General features: G+C 36.4%; 1 protein-coding gene across 1 annotated transcript in view; it reads right to left on the minus strand.

Moving 5' to 3' along the window:
* Positions 1-20,984, minus strand: part of trpm3 (transient receptor potential cation channel, subfamily M, member 3) — a 195,088-nt gene that overhangs the window by 166,203 nt on the left and 7,901 nt on the right. The gene's annotated exons all lie outside the window — the stretch shown is intronic.

Raw genomic sequence — 20,984 nt, forward strand, 5'->3', positions numbered from 1 at the left:
TTTGTGTAAATACACAGTGGCACATTATGGAACATAGTTGAAATCAAAAGTTTACATACACCTTGCATAATATTCAAGATGTTAATTGTTTTACCAAAATACGAGAGGTCATACAAAATGCATGTTATCTTTTATTCAGTACTGACCAATTAAGATATATCACATAAAAGACATTTACATATAGTCCACAAGAGAAAATAATAGTTGAATTTATAAAAATGACCCTGTTCAAAAGTTTACATACACTTGATTCTTAATACTGTGTGGTTCCCTGAATGATCCACAGCTGTTTTTATTTTAGTGATAGTTCACGAGTCCCTTGTTTGTCCTGAACAGTTAAACTGCCCGCTGTTCTTTAAAAAAATCCTTCAGGTCCCACAAATTCTTTTGCTGTTCACCCTTTCCAACAATGATTGTATGATTTTGAGATCCATCTTTTCGCATTGAGGACAACTGAGGGACTCATGTGCAACTATTACAGAAGGTTCAAATGCTCATTGATGCTCCAGAAGAAAAAAAGATGCATTAAGAGCCAGGGTGAGAACTTTTTGAATTTAAAGATCAGGGTAAATTTGCTTTTGTAGCTTCTGAAGGGCAGTACTAAATGAAAAAAAAAAATATGACATTTAGAAAAATAAGAAAAATCTACACAGCTTCATTCTGTTCAAAAGTTTGCACCCCTGGCTCTTAATGCATCGCTTTTCTTTCCAGAGCATCAGTGAGCATTTGAACCTTCTGTAATAGTTGCAACATAGTCCCTCAGTTGTCTTTAGTGTGAAAAGTTAGATAATCATAATCATACAGTCATTGTTGGAAAGGGTTCAAATACACAAAAATGATTAAAAAAAATAAATGAATTTGTGGGACCTGAAGGGTTTTTCTAAAGAACAGCAAGCAGTTGAACTGTTCAGGACAAACAATAAACTCATAAACAACTATCACTAAAAAAGAAAGAAAAAAGAAAACACACACACACACACACACACACACACACACACACACACACACACGCACACACACACACACACACACACACACACACACACACACACACACACCTGTGGATCATTCAGGTAACAACACAATATCAAGAATCAAGCGTATGTAAACTTTTGAACAGGGTCGTTTTCATAAATTTCATAAATTTTCTCTTGTGGACTATATGTGACCCTGGACCACAAAACCAGTCATAAGGTTAAATTTTACAAAACTGAGATGTATACATCACATGAAAGCTCAATAAATAAGCTTTCTATTGATATATGGTTTGCTAGGATATGACAATATTTGGCCGAGATACATCTATTTAAATATATGGAATCTGAGGGTGCAAAAAAATCTAAATACTGAGAAAATCACCTTTAAAGTTCTCCAAATTAAGTTCTTAACAATGCATATTACTAATCAAAAACTACATTTTAATATATTTATAGTAGGAATTTTACAAAAAATCTTCATGGAACATGATCTTTACTTAATTTCCTAATGATTTTTGGCATAAAAGAAAAATCAATAATTTTGACCCATACCATGTATTTTTGGCTATTGTTACCAATGTACCCCAGCGACTTAAGACTGGTTTTGTGGTTCAGGGTCACATATGTAAACGTCATTTATGTAAAATTATTCAGGTCAGTACTAAATAAAAAATAACATGCATTTTGTATGATTCCTCCTATTTTGGTGAAATAATTAACATGTTGCAGATTCTGCAAGTTGTATGTAACCTTTGACTTTAATTGTATGTGGCTGAAGCCACATAGTTTATATAAAGTCAGCTTTTCAAAAGGGCCTTTTTCCATTTTAATAAAGGTGGCCGAAGCCACTTACACCTCCACACCATGATCATCACTTCACACACCTGCAGACTGTTAATGTCATTCACCTCTTTCCTCCATCTCCTCACACCACTTTTCTCACCGCTAAATCACTTTTTTACACTGAAAAGGTGCTAGCCATCAACAGCCAACCATATATTCACAACCAGTTTCCACCCACCAAACACTCCCCTATCTAAATCTCATCTCTCAGTTTCCAAGTGATCTACAGGCCATCTCTCAGAGTAATTTTCTCTAATAATTCAGCCTCTCAATCTGCACTTGAAGAAGTCATCAATACATCACTTGTTACAGACACCCTTCTGATCACATTTAAGAGGCCAGAATGACCTCAGTGCTGAAAATGGAAGCGGAAAACTACAGATCAACAATTCTTCTCGCGTTCGCGACAACATACTTGAACGAGCTGTTTTAATCAGGTCTTTTCAGAACAACCTGTTGGAAGCCAATCAAGCTTCTGAAGTGTCCATTTCATGGGGACTGACCTGCTGTCTGTCACTAACAACCTGTGGCTGATGAGAGTTCATCCGCTCTTTTCAAAGACTCAAAAACTGGCTGCCATTTCAGCGTGAATTTGAATGGAATCAGCCACACCACACCACAAAAAGAGGGCTTTACAAAAAGAAATTCAACACACAAAATTAAGTAAAAATGCAAAGTACGCAAATTTATATTAGTGGAATTTCAAAAAAATAATGTGTCTATGATGCTTTGAATTTCAATTCCGCATCCTGTTTGCAATCTAAATTCAAATTCAGAAACTGAACTGGAATTTAAAAGGCATTCTCATTTAGAGTCTCTCATTAAAGTTCTCATTCTGCTACATCTGTGACAGTGAGTTACCAGAAACTTGTTGGGCATCACGGTCAGAGCTCCTTGTCATCCCAGCAAGCCTATGGATTCAGCACAACATGTTGTTACAAGTGGTTTTGACCTGGACTGACCTTCTTGCATGCACAATTAAACAGCAGATGATCCAGAATGTGATCCCTGATCTTCAATCAACCTAAGAAGGGCACTCCACATCATCTTTGTGTCACTTCACTAGTGGCTAGTAGTTGCCTGTGCTAAATTAAAGTAGCTGCCCTGACACTTTTAGATACAGTCACTGCATCTACAAGCCATCATTTTAACTCACTGTTGCAAGACAATGCTCCTTCACCTCTGCAGTCTGCAAGTCAGAGGCATTGCAATGAGGCAATAAATCATTTTCTAATATAGTTTCTGCTAACACAGGTTGTGCTAGGTCTAAAGTTATGCGCATTGTTACCTTGTATAAATCTTCAGCATGCACTGAGATCTGCAGTGCTGTCAAAGCCTTACAGAATCTCCCACACAAATGGGAGCAGCATCTCTGTCTGGTTTCATTTGTATTTTTACTTTACTTTAAATGCTTTGCTTCACAACATGAAGCAATGTCATGCTGTGTGTTTTAATTAATGACTCAATTAAGTCAAATCATTACTCAAATCTAACTTAATAGCATGCAAAAATATACTTTAAAATATAATTTATTTATGTGATGCAAAACAGAATTTTCAGCAGTCATTACTCCAGTCTTCACTATCACATGATCCTTCAGAAATCATTCTAATTTGCTGATTCATGTTCCAATGTTTGGAAACTGTGATCCATTTTTCATGAAAATGTTTTTCATTAAAATGTAAAAAAATAACAGCATTTATTCAAAATTTTCTAACAACTTATGTTTTTACTATCACTTTTTTTTATCAATTTAACACATCCTTGCTAAATAAAAGTATTACTTTCTTTCAGAAAAAGAAGGGGAGAAAAACCTACTGACACCAAACTTTTGAACGGCATTGTAAACTTACAAAATATTTATATTTCAAATAAATGTTGTTCTTTTAAACTTTCTATTCATCAAAGAATGCTGAAAAAAAGTATTACAGTTCCAAAAAATATTAAGCAGCACAACTGCTTCCAGCATTGAAAATAAATTAGCATATTAGAATGATTTCTAAAGAATCATGTGGCACTGAAGACTGCAGTAATGGCTGATGAAAATTCAGCTTTTTTTCACAGGAATAAATTATATTTAAAATGCATTTAAAACAGAAGACAGTTATTTTAAATTGCAATAATATTTCAGAATATTGCTGTTTTTTTTTTCTTTATTTTCGATTTTAAAAAAAGCATCCTTGGTGAGCATAACAAACATATTTAAAAACATTACAAAATTATACTGATTCCAAGTTTGAACAGCATTGTATAAAATTGCATTTTGAAGGAAATGTGGAAAAATAAAACATCAATTTAAAGAATCCAATGCGGTGCATTTAGAACTAATAGCCTACATTTCTAGACCTAACCACTAGAGGGACCAAGTACAGTATTTTGTGAACTGTTCTGTTCTCAGTTCAGTTACAGAGGTGATGTGTCCGAAATGGCTGTCTGTAAAATACACTACTCAAATGCATATTTAAAAAAATAAATAAATAAAAACACACAGCAGAAAATCATTCACAAATATTTGAACCCACAAGTGAAGTCAGAAGTGCAGTGGTAAAACATTAAGCCTTAATTATGAGTGTTTACACAGAAAATAATAAACGTTAAGTACACTTTCTCTCTTTCTAAAGAGCAAAACAAACACAGCCAGACTGTTTAGAGCCATATGCTTGGATGCTCAGGAAGGCATGCTTTTTTTTGCCAGTATCATTAAGATATCATGTTAATCAGACATTCAATCTAACGGGAATAATTACTGAATTACATTTTGACCTTACAAATGAAAATGTGCAAATACAAAGACAGCTAGGACTGAAAATAGTATAAAAAAGAGACATCAGCAGAATGTAATTCTGACAAAATAACAGATGCAGAGGTTTTTTAGTTTGCAAATTTGATATGCTTTGAGCATATTTAGTAAGTCACTCTGGATAAAAGTGCCTGCTACATTGCTTGCATGTTAATGACTAAAATTTACATTTAAGCCAACGAAAAGCAATTTAGAGTGAATTACTTCAAAATTTCTCCCAGCATGGGGCAGCTTTATATTATACTTAATTAGGAAGAATCATAAAGTAGAATTCATAAAGGAAATGTTCACCCATACCAACTCTGAACGTCAATCCAAGGTCAACTAATTATCATATTGCATCTGCAGAACTACAAAATCACTGTAGCTAGTTTAATTTGAAGTATTTGAAATAACAGATAAGTTAAGAAGCAGCAAGAAGCTGAGAAGCATCGCAGGTTCAAGCTATTTTCTTTCGCTGCGCCTGTGCCAGATCTGATTTGCGAACTGACGAGTGTGAATATGAAACTAATTCCCACCTGCCAGTCAGCAAATGACATTGTATTGACCACTGTGAAATGGTTCTGAAAAGTATGAACTCATTAAAACTGCATGTAAAAATGCTGCTAACAGTGCAGTGGATGTTCTTTAGTATCTGAAGACGTACGTATACTCCGTTATCATTGTGTGCGCTGCTGTGCATAAAATCAATTATTTGTGCATATGTGCATCTGAATGCAGGAAGGCATACTTAATTGCAGGTGTGACAGGTATTACAAGAGCGTGCTTTGTGTTAACAATTCTGGAGGACGTGAGTGTGCATTTGGTATGAATATTTGAGGTGTGCGCATAAGTGTGTGTGTCTCTTTACAATACCGCACTGTCGCTGGTGCTCTTCTAAGCCTGTGATGCTTAGCCTGGCCCTGGAGGCAAGAGGATAATAGCAGCTCTGTGGGGCTGTGGAGGAGTCAGAGGATGGGATGAGTCTCCTACTGGGTCTCCTCCCTCTCTCAGGAAGACCTCCACCGGCTGATCTCTCCCTGTTCACTGCCCCATCTGGAGCCATCAAACCCATAGGGCCCAGTGAGCTGCCATCAAAAACCAACCTCAACACGTCAGACAAAACCAGTCACACATCATTAATTCACTGACTATGTTTATGGTACTTCGTCATACAATGTGCACCGTAAAAGGGACTCAAGCTTGAAATTAAAAAGCGGATTATCTTTAGGATATGTGTGTTAGATCCAAAATCTCCAGAGTCATGTTTTGAGCAAAGTCGGTAATAAAGTGAAACAATCATTACATACAATATTCATGATATTGTACCTGGCACAAATGCTTCGTTTATATTTTTCTTGTTGCATCTATATGATCTACAAACAGGGCTGCCCTTTAATAGTCGACTAACCGAAGAGACTTGATCGACTAAAATTTTTTTAGTACCCTAGTCACAGATTTTTTTTTTAAATCCACAGGCCAAGTCACACAGTCCATGAAGGACAAATCATTAACGGCTGGTCCATGTGGTAATACAATATTACACAGCAAATTCTGGTCTTTGGAATAAACTCCCTGGTAGTTAAAATCAACTCAATCTGAGTGTACATGCGTGACCATCAAATAGACTCCAGCGCAGAGTTAAAATAACTCCGCTCTTGGAGTTGAATTTTTAACACTTTCTCAGAGTTAAATTTTAACACTTTCTGGAGTTAAAATATTAATAATTTGGAGAGTAATTTTAACTCTAAAATTTAGTTAATTATAATTTAAACTCTTTAACCAGTGTTAAAAACACAATATGTTTTATGTGGAAATGACTACACTGAAAGCCATACTCTCAACTTTCTGCTTTTATTTGAGGAAATACATAGATTGGATTTAGAAATTCCATGCATGTAAACACTTTGAAATTAACTGCTGTCATAAAATACTGTAAAATCTAACAGCAAAACATTTACATTTAATACGTCTGCAGTGCCAACAGGAAATGTTTGGTAAAATTGTATACAGCATAGTCAACACACATCATTGCATTATATAAAATCAAGCCTGAATGATTATAAAATGAAGTAGATATAAATCAGATGAAGCAACAAGAAAAAATCCACAGTGATACCAGGATACATTCCATGAGGACAGAACTTAAATAAGAAAATTACTGCTTGTTCAACTGCCTTGCTCTCAGTTCTTTGACTTCAGTTGTACCTATATCAATATTATATACATTTGTCTGTAAAAAAAAAAAAAAAAAATGTACAGGCTGGACAGAGCATCATGATACTTTACTTTACTTGAACAGCTCTTCAACAGTACCCAAGGATGTACATGACTGACAAGGTGAAACTTCTCTGTCCAAGACAATGTAAAAGGTGGAAACCTGTGCTTTTGATGTCCCTGAGGCAAGAAGATATGGCTGAGGGTTTTCTTTAGTGGCCAGGTGATGGTCATCAAGACTTTGGCATGACTGAAACACAAGATAAACATCCCTTTATAAACAATAGGCATTAAAGGAAGAGTCCACTTCCAGAACAAAAAATACAGATAATTTACTCACCTGCTTGTCATCCAAGAGGTTCATGTATTTCTTTTCTTTCTTCAGTCACAAAGAAATTATTTTTTTAAGAAAAACATTCATTTCACAGCATTTCTCTCCATATAACTTAAATGGTGCGTGCGAGTTTGAATTTCAGAATTGCAGTTTCAATGCAACTTCAAATGGCTCTAAACCATCCCAGCCGGGGAAGAAGGGTCTTAACTAGCAAAACAATGTGTTACTTTCATTAATAAATTAATATTTGTGCACGTTTTAACCACAAATGCTCATCTTGTCTAGCTGTGCATTGAGCATACGTACTTTGTGCACTCTGGTTCAAGAGTTAGGGTACGTCAAAAAACTACCATCTCAGTTTCATCCATCTCTAACTTCAAAATTGTCCTACATCGCTGTAGAAGTACTGACCCAGTGTTTACAAAGTGAACGTGCAAAGATGATCAAATGCCCTTTGCAACAAAAAAAGAAAAGAAAAAAAGGTTGAACATCAATGAGAAAATGAGAAGAGTTTTTCGATATACTATAAATGTATTGAACCAGAGTGCACAGAGTATGCATGTGCATAGCAGAGGTAGACAAGACCAGCATTTGAGGTTAAAAACTGTATAAATATAAATGCATTCAACCCGTTTAGCACCACAGAAATCCACTATGTTGAGAAAAATCCTGCAATGCTTTCCTCATAAAACACAATTTCTTTATGACTGATGAAAGAAAGACATGAACATCTTGGATGACTGGATGAGTGAATTAATTCAAGCTAAATATTTGGAACATAATAGTGTTGTCTAAACAAACCTTTTCACCAGATGATATGTTGCCTCTTCAAAATTGATCTTCATGGCCTCAATTACTTTCCAAGTGTTCAATTTTTCCAGGATCCTTGTAGCAACCACTATTCCAAGCATCCGTGATAACTCTTGTAAATCTAAAAAAAAAAAAAAAAAAAAACAAAGATAATCGTTCAGACAAATGTAACAATATATATATTTTTTTTTTTTTCAATAAAATTTTGAAATATTATTTAACCCTTACCAGTCCTTTGACATCCAAGAAGCAAGAAAACGTGTAGTACATCAGCTGAGCCCTGGTCATCTGGGATTTTCAGTGTCGTTTTCTGGTATCAAAAACTTCTGCTGGACTACACAATAACATCAACAACATGTTATTAACAAAACAAATCATAAAATTACAGTCACTTACTCTTTATTAGCTGCTTACTAAACATATAACTCACCTGAATTGAGAAAATCTTCCCTCCATCCTTGCACTTCTGTCAACATCCTGACAAAGAAGAGAAAACGTAATTTAAAATAACCTCTAATGTTAGTGTGATTGAAAATGCAAAATGTTTAATATGGAAGCCACGAACTCTCATAAGTCAGGAGTCACTACTAAAACATTTGTAACGTTAGCCGTTACGACTCAAAACATTGCAGCATAACTTTACACGTTCATGGATAAACTATGATCGTTTTAAGCCAGGGTAACGTTAGACACTTCAGTTTACTGACATTGCTAGATATTACCTCGTCTCGTAGGCATTACTTTATGGAAGCTTAACAGAATGTTTCTTGAGCGAGTCACTACTTAAATTTGACAGCAAAACACTCGTTTACAAAAATAAGGTGAACAGAAAGACGTTAGCTAATATTAGCTTGTTCACATCGGGGAAAAAAGTCCATGTTTTGCATCGGAGATTCATTCAACACAAAATTCGCCGCGGTTATTGGCGTCAGTACACAGTATATAACGTAACAGCTATGTAATCAGTGGTCTATCAGAAGATAAAGAACATTTTGGAATTAGTTTTTTACCTACCTCGAGACGAAGTAGACAACTTCATCAGTCCTCGTGTGGCAAAACCAGGCTCGTGTCATGGCGCGCTCCTGATGTAACGTTAAAACGTGCTCCTGAACACCAATGAATGAACTCCGAAATACAACACAGCCAGGGAGTATCCCGTAACACAAAATGTAGTGAGAGTTAAAAAATAAACTCCAAAAATTTAACACTTTCACACTTTTTTGCCTAACTCCTGATTTTTGAACTCCAGAAATTTGCTGTGTATGAGTAGGACATCCAAACGTTTGCCTAACACTTATCAACCTTGAATATGGCTTTTCATCTAAAATATGTTAGTGGTAGCAACTTTACATGGCCACTCAACCTAATGTTAACCTAGAAAAATGTGCGCTATTTAAGTGTCTCTGCGGAGTGTGGAAGCTGAATAGTAGCATGCTCACTCCATTACAGATGGAGGTGCTGGTGCGGTCACTTGCTCATAAAATACAAATTTTTGATCATATAGATTAGAGTGATACTTTTGAATATGTGTATTTGTGTGCACTCACAATCACAACAAAACATTGTGCTTTTGTAAAATAATGAAAACGCTTTCTGCCGCCTCGGTCTCTGTGAACTTAAGCATGCCAAAACAAATTTAACCAAAACTCTGTGTAGTTGCCTTATGGACAGGGGTGCACATAAGTGGTCCGCAGGTCCGAATGCCTGACCAAAATAAGAAAATGCACTGTGTAAATAAGTTCAGAGTGCGCATTTGCATACCGCATTTGCAGATCGACAAACTGTAATACTGTAGAAGAATTTCTATTCTAACTAAAGGCATAATTATAGGCTATTCGCTGCTGTTTCCAAAGCACACTGCTAAAACGTGACATTTCATTCACTGATGCTCTTCACTGAATGCTTTTTAATCGGGAGCTCGTATACTGAAGGCCGTCCGTATCCGCAACTCTGTGCACCTTTCGCATTACCTTCTTGTCGGCAACCCACCAAAATGAAAGCTTGCTAATTTAGGTTTGAAAATAATGAAAATTCACAAAATAAGTAAATATTTTCATTTTATTTTTAAGCATACTATAAATTAATTGTATTTTTATAATAATATTCCCTTTTTATTTTAAAACATAATACTACTATCACACTTCATTATTTTGTTTATTATTTTATTTTTTAAAAATTATATTATCACTATTGTTAATTTTATATTTAATTATATTTATTGGGTCACACTATGTGTAGTGTGAGGACCAAACCAACTCTCCAGGTACTCTTATGAGAACCAGGCTAAAAAAAAGTATGTGCACCCCTGCTTATAGACATAAAAATGTCTACTTTAAAATGAACCAATTCAAATGGAAAACAAATATTATCTGAATATGTAGTCCGTATGAAACATGCATAAAGGCGCATCACTACTGCGGAGAGGTTTAGGCTATGTAGGCAATTATGATTTAAATGGTTTGCGATTAGTCGACTAATTACTTAAAATTAACGAATACTAGTCGACCAAACAAATCTTTAGTCGAAGGCAGCCCTATTTGCTTCACTATATTAGTGAAGACATCTTATAGACTTCCATTGTTTTTATACTATGCAGGTTAATACAATTTTCGATCACCTACCCTGATCTCTACCCCTAAACCCCTCACAGAAACCTGTGCGAAATGCTAGATTTAAATATAAGCATGATTTTGCCGATTTTGTAAGAAACCTGTGCAAAGTTACTTAAGACAGACAGACATGCACATACACACACACACACACACACACACATAGAATTACACAAGTTCCATTTTGCCTATTATACTTTGTCCTAAAAGTATGTACTTTTTTTGTGAAGAAAAAGTACATATTGAGTATGTAGGCAAGCTGGATATATTACTTTGTCATTATTACGTCTTTAACGGACACTCTGTTGCTTAGTTACATGTACCCTGTCACTGTTTAAACTGCCCTGTCAATCATCTTGTCACAGTTAACATCCTTCACATTTAATTTAATTTAACTCTCTACCGTATTAGAGTGAAATTGAGAGGCACGTTAATCTGTCGGTCGTGGGTTTTTTATGCCGAGAACTTGTGTGTTTGCATAACTATGCACTTTAAATGTAATGACCAAACCATATTTTTTTATAAAAGTTCACAATGTTGCTGCAGATTAAATATAATGCGGATAAAAAATTTTCATTAGGTTAGACACTAATTATTTATCACTCAAACCCCTTTCTCTATCTGTTTATCGATCTTGCATATCCACTATGTTCATAGTTTTTTAACACTTTTTGAATAAGATATTTCACATGAAAGATGTTTACATATAGTCCACAAGAGAAAATAATAGTTGAATTAATAAAAATGACCCTGTTCAAAAGTTTACATACACTTGATTGTTAATACTTAATACTGAATGATCCACAGCTCTTTTTTCTAAGTGATAGTTGTTCATAAGTCCCTTGTTTGTCCTAAACAGTTAAACTGCCCACCTTTCTTCAGAAAAGTCCTTCAGGTCCCACAATATTTTTAGTTTTTCAGCATTTTTGTCTATTTGAACCATTTCCAACAATGACTGTATGATTTTGAGATCCATCTTTTCACATTGAGGACAACTGAGAGACTCAGTTGAAGGACTGAGGGATATGCAACTATTACGGAAGGTTCAAATGCTCACTGATGCTCCAGAATGAAAAACGGTGCATTTAGAGCTGGGGGTGTAAACTTTTGAACAGAATGAAGACATGTACATTTTTGAATAGGGTAATTTTTATAAATTCAACTATTATTTTCACAACTACTCTTGTGGACTATATGTAAACATCTTTTATGTAAAATATCTTATTCAAGTCAGTACTAAATAAAAAAATAACATAAATTTTTATGATCCCTCTTATTTTGGTAAAATAATTACCATTTTGGAGATTCTAAACTTTTGACTTCAACTGTACTCTTTTTACTACTTAGCAAGGATAGTATGCGAATTGGGACTCCACTTCAAATTTCTATTGCATCATTTAAAAGTTTAGACCTGGGATAAGCAACGTCAGTCCTAGAGTGCTGATGTCCTGCAGAGTTTAGCTCTAACCCTGAAACAAACAAACAAAAACTCACCCACCTGTAGACCTAGTAATTCTGAAGACCTTGATTAGCTTGTTCACATGTGTTTGATTAGGGTTGGCGCAAAACTCTGCAGGACAGCAGCACTCCAGGACTGTCCTGTCAGTCAAAAACTTTCATAAACTTTAAATAAATTACATTTTCTCCATGATGCCCCTACTTGTCCTTTCTGTAGCTTACCACTCAGTATTGTTTTGTTTCCTTTCCTTATTTCAAGAAATTCTGAGCTATTGCAATCAGGAACAAGTACTACATACAGGAAATGTCCTGTTGGCACATTATTTGAGCAGACTTTGCTTTTCCGGTGAGGGTGAGTGGAACGCACATCACTCAGTGACGACGGCTAGAGGGAGACTGAAACCTTTGTGCTGAACACTGCTAGGCAGTTTTTCTCTTTCAGCCGAAAATGGAAAATGTCATTTTCAGCGATAATTTTTTACAAATTTTGGTGCATCTCTAATTATTTCATTTAATTTTCCTCATTTTCTTTCCTTTCTCTCTTTACTTCTATTTATATATCTAATTCTCTTTCCATTCACGTCATTTGCTTTTCTTTCTTTTCCTTCCTATTTTATTATCTTTCCTTCACTTCTTCCTTTTTTATTTCTCTCATTTTTTATTTTACCTTTGCTTCCCTGCTTCTCGCCTGTATCCACTATATGTAAATTAGTTTTGCCTGAGGTGAGTTGTTTTAAACAATAAATGCAATATTTCACTGTCAACTATGTAAATTGTACTGCACACACCTTCAATCAGTTTTTCTGGTTCTGAAACTCTGCCTAAAGCTCCATAACTACTCTACAATACACCTGGCTTATTTGAACGTTTTTTAAACTTCAATGAAATAATAACAAAGAAATCTTCTATTGACATTCAGTATTCAGAAATAATGCCTCAGGCTGTTTCACAACATCTTGCCATCAGATATTAAATAACTCATATACAATACTTAACTTGTTTTATTTTTGAGAGAGGTCCAAATTCACCCTATGCTAGTTAGTACGACCTAATCAGCAGGCTTGACATTTCGACATAATTAAAGGGTGCTGGAGACCAGCAATAGTCACGCTGACGGTCGATACAACACTGGAAAAAAAAACATCAGAAAACTTTGTTACTTTATACTTAGAAGAAAAATAGACTCTTTATGTTTCTCAGTACTTTTTCTGGCATGTTGTCACCGACTGAATGTGCCTGTAAAAAGAGCAACATTCTTTCCCTGTAACTGTAATAGATTTCATTTCTTTCTCAGCCCAGACAGGATAGCAAGTCTCTGATGGCACTACAATGACATGCATACATGACCTGAAAGTGGCATTCTGTCGAGCTAAGGAAAGACATTTTAGCAGCCAATTAAATTTTCAACAAACACCTTTCACCTCACAAAAAGTGGACTAAAGGGGAAAAAAAAAACTGAATTAAAAATAAAATAAACTATAAGGTTGCAATGCAATTAGTCAAGATTGTCCCACTGCTGGTGAACACTCTAATTAGAGTCTCAATAACGCAACAGGTTGAGTCTCGGTCTGAGGGCAATTTATCACAGACCGTCCAATCAGCATCACAGCATCTCACACGGGTTTTAGCAGTTGCCAGTCAAAGGTGCCGTCATTAAAGGCTCCGTTATTAAATGGTGAGATCAAAACAGCTTTTTTTTTAAAAGAGAAAGTGATAAAAAGAGAAATGTAGAATTTAATAGTCCATAGAAGCAATTCAATGGGGTCAAAGACACAACAAAGGACAAAGACAGACAGAAAGGTTAATGGAACAAACGCTGGCAAAAAGGACAGGACAGTTTTGTGAGTCTCATCTGAATTGGCTGTAGAAAGGAAAATCCTAAGAATGACGTGTGGATGTGTGAGCCCCCACAAGAACAATTGACTAAAAGACAAACACCAGCAGGTCTGGACAAGAGCAATTTCCACTCATCTTATAAAGCTAACGAAAAAAGAGCAAACTCATTTAATAAATGCCAGTGCAAATTTATGACTATGCACACTGAATCTCTTAAACACTTTGAGAAAGTTCTGTCAACTCAATGACATTTAAAACTCTAGAATATAAATGCTGTGTTTGTTCAGAGCTACAAAACTTTGAGGTAAATATTTTATGTAAATGTTACAGACCCATAAAAGAGCATTCATATAAAATTCAAGTGAAATGATTCAGTTATTGCTTTGCTTTAAACTAAACAGCATTGCTCATCTTAACAGTGGGATGCACAGACGGTTTTCATGTGGTCCTGTGTTGATGAATCTCTTCAACTCTGCAGGCTTTCACTGTCAGACCTGAGCTATTCTTGTTCCAATCTCTCTCTGCATGAAATTTTGTCGGACTAATAAGGGCTGTGGTGGGATATGAAGACCACTAATTGGCCTCTTTGAATGATACAAGACTTTCTGTCCTGTTGGAGCAGATGAGTTGATTAAGAAATGTAAAATGACTAGTAGAATGGTTATTTAAATGTGGTGACATTCTTTTTACCTTCATTATGAAAATTGCTGTGTTTCACAAATGACTTCCTACAAATATGCAAATATATTTCATTTCTGACAATTATTTGCCATAGTTACAAAGCTCTGCAAATGGCCAGTCACTGGAGATCAAAACGCACCCAAACACATTTACTTAGCCAAATTGGGACATTCTACCGATTTCTACTGTTTTTTTATACAAGGCTAGTTGTAAATACTACAACATTTTTTATTTGTGAGAAGTAACTAGTAACTATAACAGTTTTTTTTTTAAATTACCATGCACAACACTGATAGTTATACCCATGGCTGTAGCCAACTAAAATTTTTCATGTTAAAAAATTAAATTTGTTCTCTAAATGACTAATTTGCTGTTTTGTTTCCTCATATGAGTGTCTGCATATATAATTAAATTTAGACACTTTGCAATAATGTTTAATGTCCATGGTGTAAAAAATTATCACTGCGACACTGGTGGAGTGAACAAGGCTTGAAAGAGCTGTGAGTGAGGGCGCGGATGCAGCCCCCGTTGTGTTGCCAAATCAAGCTATTGTAAGTGCCTTTGGACTTGTCTTTTCCACTTAATTTGACAAAGTTAATAATAAACTTGTTGCAGTTTAGGGTTAGCGGTATCTTTTTCTTATCTTGACAACCTGTTGTGCTGAAGGTGTGCTGAAGACAACCTGTCCACGAGCATGAATTACTGGAAGCATATCTTGTGGTCTGATAAGACTAAGATAAACTTATTTGGCTCAAATGGTGTCCAGCATGTGTGGCGATGCCCTGGTGAGGAGTACCGAGAAAACTGTGTCTTGCCCACAGTCAAGCATGGTGGTGGTAGCATCATGGTCTGGGGCTGCATGAGTGCTGCTGGTACTGGGGAGCTGCAGTTCATTGAGGGAAACATGGATTCCATTATGTACTGTACATTCTCAAGCAGAACATGATGCCTTCCCTCCAGAAACTAGGTCGAATGGCAGTTTTCCAACATGATAACGACCCTAAACACACCACCAAGATGACAATTGCCTTGCTGAGGAAGCTGAAGGTGATGGAGTGGCCAAGTCTTCAGACCTGAACCCTATTAAGCACCTGTTGGGCAGGTAAAGCGGAAAGGGGAGAAGCACCATGTGTCTAACATCCAGCAGCTCTGTGATGTCATTACAAAGGAGTAGAAGAGGGTCCCAGCAACAACCAATATTGATACAATATTGACACTTTGGACAAGTTCACTTAGGGTGAACTCACTTTTGTTGCCAGCTATTTTGACAATAATGACTGTATGTTGAGTCATTTCCAGGGGACACTAAATCTATACTGCTATACAAGCTGCACATTGACTACTCTAAAATATATCCAAGTTTCATTTCTATAGTATTGTCCCTTGTGAAGATATACTAAAATGGTTGCTGAAATGTGAGGGGTGTACTCACTTTTGTGAGATACTGTACATGTCTGTCTGTTTTAATGTGTTTAGTGTATATAATGAGTTATATCTGTAGGGGTAATCATAGCTCAAATCTTACCCCACCCCAAACCTCGCAGATTTTTAAACCCTGGTTATGGCCATGGTGATATCCAAATAAAAGCACGCAAAGGCACTCTCGGTAATAGAGATATTCTCTATTCACTATAATATTGGTGAGTGCTATGGAGAATGTCAAAAGGTTTCTATTTACATAGTGTTGTTTGCAGCAATGTAGCCAATCACAGACATATCTGTTGATTTCTTGAAAAACAACTGCCAATCAGAGGTGTTAGAATTTTCATCCAGTGCTAAGTTTTCATCCAGTGCTAAGTTTTGCAAGCTCGCAAATCCTTCATGAGAAACTTCATATAATTGCGCAGACGAGGAACAGTTTTTTTGTGATTATAAGTGAGTTTTCTTTTTGTGTGTTCTCCAGGCTATATATAATCCATTAAAAATTAGTATGAAACGTCTTTTTCGGCCACATACATGCTGCAAAGTTTCAGGAATTATATTTGCACATTTATGCGGCATTCCCACTCGAAAGAGCAATAGACGTGATGAAATATACGTGAAAATGATAATTGTTCATTTTCTCTGTGAAAATCTATTTACAGTTAGAGTAAATATTAATGCACAAGGGCTTATTTAGTGAGAATCTCTGCTTTCAACAGCTCTGATAAGTAATAAACAATAAGCGGCCAGCCAATGTTAACCTTATTTTAATCAAAACAAAACATTATTTACCCTGTTTGCATCTGCAAGGTATCCATTAACATCATTATTTATGACTGTCAAATGTCTGACTACTTGACGCTTGGTAATGTATTTTGCAGTCTGTGTGTTTCTGTTTGTGATGTGAACTGTTCATCAAGCACACTACTGCACAGAGAAAAAGACTTGAAAAACAAACCCCAAATATAGGCCTAATTTAACACTGAGTGATGATCTCATATCATTTGTTCAACCAATTATATTTGGTTGATAATGTATTTGCACTTTCAAAAAAAGTGTGGGGGGGAGGGGTTACGGAGGTTGGGCGCCCACTGGCAGAAACATAAATCAATGCCATATTATAGTTATACTCTCTTTTTCAGATTTTAGTAGTGTTTAACTGCAAGTAAACTGCCGACAGAGCTATGAATTAACATCAAATAGCAACAAATATCTGTATCTTGGCACAGTTTACAGGATGAATCTATTTCCATAGTATGGCACCCCTGATCCCTGAGCTGAGTGCAACTATGCTAACAGAGCAGAGGAGGAAATGCCACACTCGTTTGACATAAATTTTACATTAGTTCCCTGTGCCAAGTGTGTTACCAAGGCAACCTGGCAATTAGCAGCTAATAGGAATAGCGCAATAAAAGCAACACTGCACTGTATAAATATAATGGTGTTTATTACAATCTTACTCCCTGTGACCACTATAAAAGGGCCATCCACACTGAAATGAATAGATGCATCAACCCTGGGGCACTCTAACCATTTGGAGATGTGAAATGCTAATGTGGAAGGCTGGTTGAGGCAGGAGTCACATGCTTTGCATTTTTCTGTCATCTCACTGAGGGTGATGCCATAAAATAGTCTGGGCAAGCTCTGGTAGATATGGGTGAGCTGGGGGTAAATACTGCCAAGATAAAATTAATCTGCCACAAGTACACTGATTAGTTGGTTTGTTGGCCGTTATCGATGTACCATCATCTCTTTAAAGACAATCTGTTGTGCCAGTGTGTGATGGGATAAACTGGTTGTTTTAAGGGTAGAGACTGACTCTAAATAAGCTTTTTAAATACATACACAATGTTATATATACAGCTGAGGTCAAAAAGTTTACATACACCTTGCAGATCTGTCCTTAGTGTGAAAAGATTGATCTTAAAATTGATATAATCATTGTTGGAAAGGGTTCAAATACACAAAAATGCTTAAAAAACAAAAACAAAGAATGTGTGGGACCTGAAGGATTTTTTTTTTGAAGAACAGCAGGCAGTTTAATTGTTTAGGACAAACAAGGGACTCATAAACAACTATCACTAAAAACAAAAAAAGAAAGAAAAAAAAAACATCGGTGGATCATTCAGGTAACAACACAGTATTAAAGGGGTGCTACTGTGCTTTTTCACTTTTTGAACTTTAGCCAGTGTGTGGTGTGTACGTTTGGGCATAAAAAACATCTACAAAGTTACAAATCCAAAAGGAGATATTTAGTTTTTAAAAAGTCCTTTTTCAAGAACTACAACGAACAGCTCATTTGGACTACAGCGTTTGTTTTCCACATGCAATGATGTCACAACGCGGTATCCCGCCTACAGAAATTCAATTTGTTGGGGATTCGCCTAACTTTAGCATGTATTATGGACAGCCGCTTCTGGGATGCTTCAGTGAGCCGCAGGTCGTCTCAGCTTTAACTAAAGAGTCCGTGAACTGCCCCGGAATCCATGCTGGAGCCGCGCCATTGACGTGCGGTATAGAACTTTCAAACACACGCAGAGTCGTGGCTGATGTAAACACGAACATTGAGAAAGACTATAGAATACCAAAGACATGTCACTCGTGTAGTTTTGAATGGGGAAAAATGCAATGGTCGTCATGGCCGCGAAGCCCCGCCTTCTTAGTGAAAGAGCCAATCGTTGATGAGTAAACTCAGCGCGTCACTGCAGCTGCAGTTAGAAGTCCCGGTTGCTATAGAAACAGTCGGCGCTAAGATGTGCGTTCAGTACTGCGCATGCGCACTGGCTCATCTAGCCAGAAAAATAAGCGTTTTTTAACGCTATTAAAGCACAAGGAACTATATTTATGAGGCAGTTCTTGTTGGATTTCTTTGGAGATTTCAAATATGAAATTTAATCGTAAGTTTGGCGAACAGTTTTGGAAAATTTGATGTTTCCCCATTCAAAGAGATAGGAGCTGCACTTGGATGCCCGAGAGGCGTTTCAAAGATGGCCGCCGAGTGACATGACTTGTCTTAAAAGGACTTTGACATTGACTAGTGATCATCCGTGCACGTGTTGAAGCCGTGCCATAGACGTGCAGTGTGTGGTAAGACATTTATTCATCATACAGTGTAGATAGCTTCACTAGCCTTATGGTTTCAGGCATATGTAAATAATAAATACATTAGCACAATAATGATAATATCATGTATTGGCGATCTCACAGGCTGACGATAGGACCAACAATACTGTACCGTTTTATTAACTCACCTTTCATGCATCATAGGTGTATATGACTTCCTTCTTTCAGACGAATGCAATCGGAGTTTCATTAAAAATAATCCTAGCTCTCCCAAGCTTTAGAACTGAACGGTATAGACGAGTGTTTATCTCCATCAGTCCAAAACAAGTCGATCCATAATAAAAAAGTGCCTCACATGGCTCTGGGGCGGTCGGTAAAAGCCTCCTTTAGCGATCTGATGTGTTTTTGTAAGAAAAATATCCAGATTTAAAACGTAAGAATCACTTTAATCTAGTTTGCTGCTTTGGGAAGGGGCGCAGCAGGGCGGAACACGGTCTACGCTGTTTGCCAATCACAACGCGGGACCACTGACCAATCACAACACATGTGGTTTTTCGGAAGGCGGAACCCAGAACTAATCGAGCCGTTTGTGCCAGCCTGGGGAGAAAGCTATTGTAATAATGTAATTTATGTGAAAAATAATTAGTGGTGGGCCGTTATCGGCGTTAACGTGCTGCGTTAACGTGAGACTCTTATCGGGCGATAAAAAAAATATCGCCGTTAATCTATTTTCAAAGTTGGGTTGGGAGCTGGGTCTAAACTACGCAAGATATGATGACTTTCACCTTGATATTTTAGCGCGGATGATGTATACCTAGTCGAATTGCACTGTAGGGGGCGAGAACGAGTCTTCAACTTCTGTGAAATTACCACATCAAATGAGACGTGCAAACATGGATGCAGTTATGAAGCCGCTTCAGGGCAGGTGCGTTGCTAGACCCTTTTTACTGGGGCACGAGAGTTATGATTAACTTTGATAATCCCGAAATAAAGACATTAAACTACATGTATATGCAACAACTGAATTGACGCTTCTAAAAGCAACGCAGTTTAATGGAAGACTATGCACGCAGATAGGCTATCCATGCCCGTGCGCGTCTGTGTATTTAACGGCTACGCGCACGTCGTGCAGCCTTTTGCGCAGAAGTACTTGATTACACAAGTTTGTATAGGTAATTATGTTGTAAATGCAATTGTCAAGCAGTTTGTGATGCATTTTGGAAACAGGAGATGAGCGCCTGATCTAATGCGCCACCTGGCCCGTTCTCGAAGACTTACTTTTTAGTCATTATTTGGGTAGCACACATATTCTGAATGTCTTCAGCAGAATTCAAATTAGCCATTTTAATCTAGATTAATTCCAAGATTTAATCTAGATTAATCTAGATTAAAAAAATTAATCTATGCCCACCCCTAAAAATAATGCATTTTTCGAACCACCAAGCATGAGAGCATGTTCAAGTACACCCCTAAAACAAAATAAAGACTTTGTAAAAGAGCATAATAGGACCCCTTTAATAATCAAGTGTATGTAAACTTTTGAATGGGGTCATTTTTATAAATTCAACAATAATTTTCTCTTTTGAACGATACTAGGGATGCTCATTTCGGTTAATTTTCCTGACCGACAACCGCTGCTCGTTATCCGAACATTAACCGTTAACTGATAAAATTAGAATAATAAACTAGTTTAAAATAAAAATAGAATGCACGAGTATCTGTGATGATACATTAAAAATACAAGCAAATGTTTTATTTTAACGTGCAAACAGCAGCATACAGAGCAACAACAAAAACTGTATTGACATATACTTAAATTAGCACGCATCAGCAGCGGTTCTGAGAACAGAGAAAATCTGAATGAAAAAAAATAATAATAATATAAATAGGCCTACACTAAATATGTATAAATTAAATAACTACCTAATAAAGATGACAAAACTAAAACACACTGA

This window comes from Garra rufa, chromosome 5 (assembly GCF_049309525.1).
Source record: "Garra rufa chromosome 5, GarRuf1.0, whole genome shotgun sequence".
Taxonomy (NCBI): Eukaryota; Metazoa; Chordata; class Actinopteri; order Cypriniformes; family Cyprinidae; genus Garra; species Garra rufa.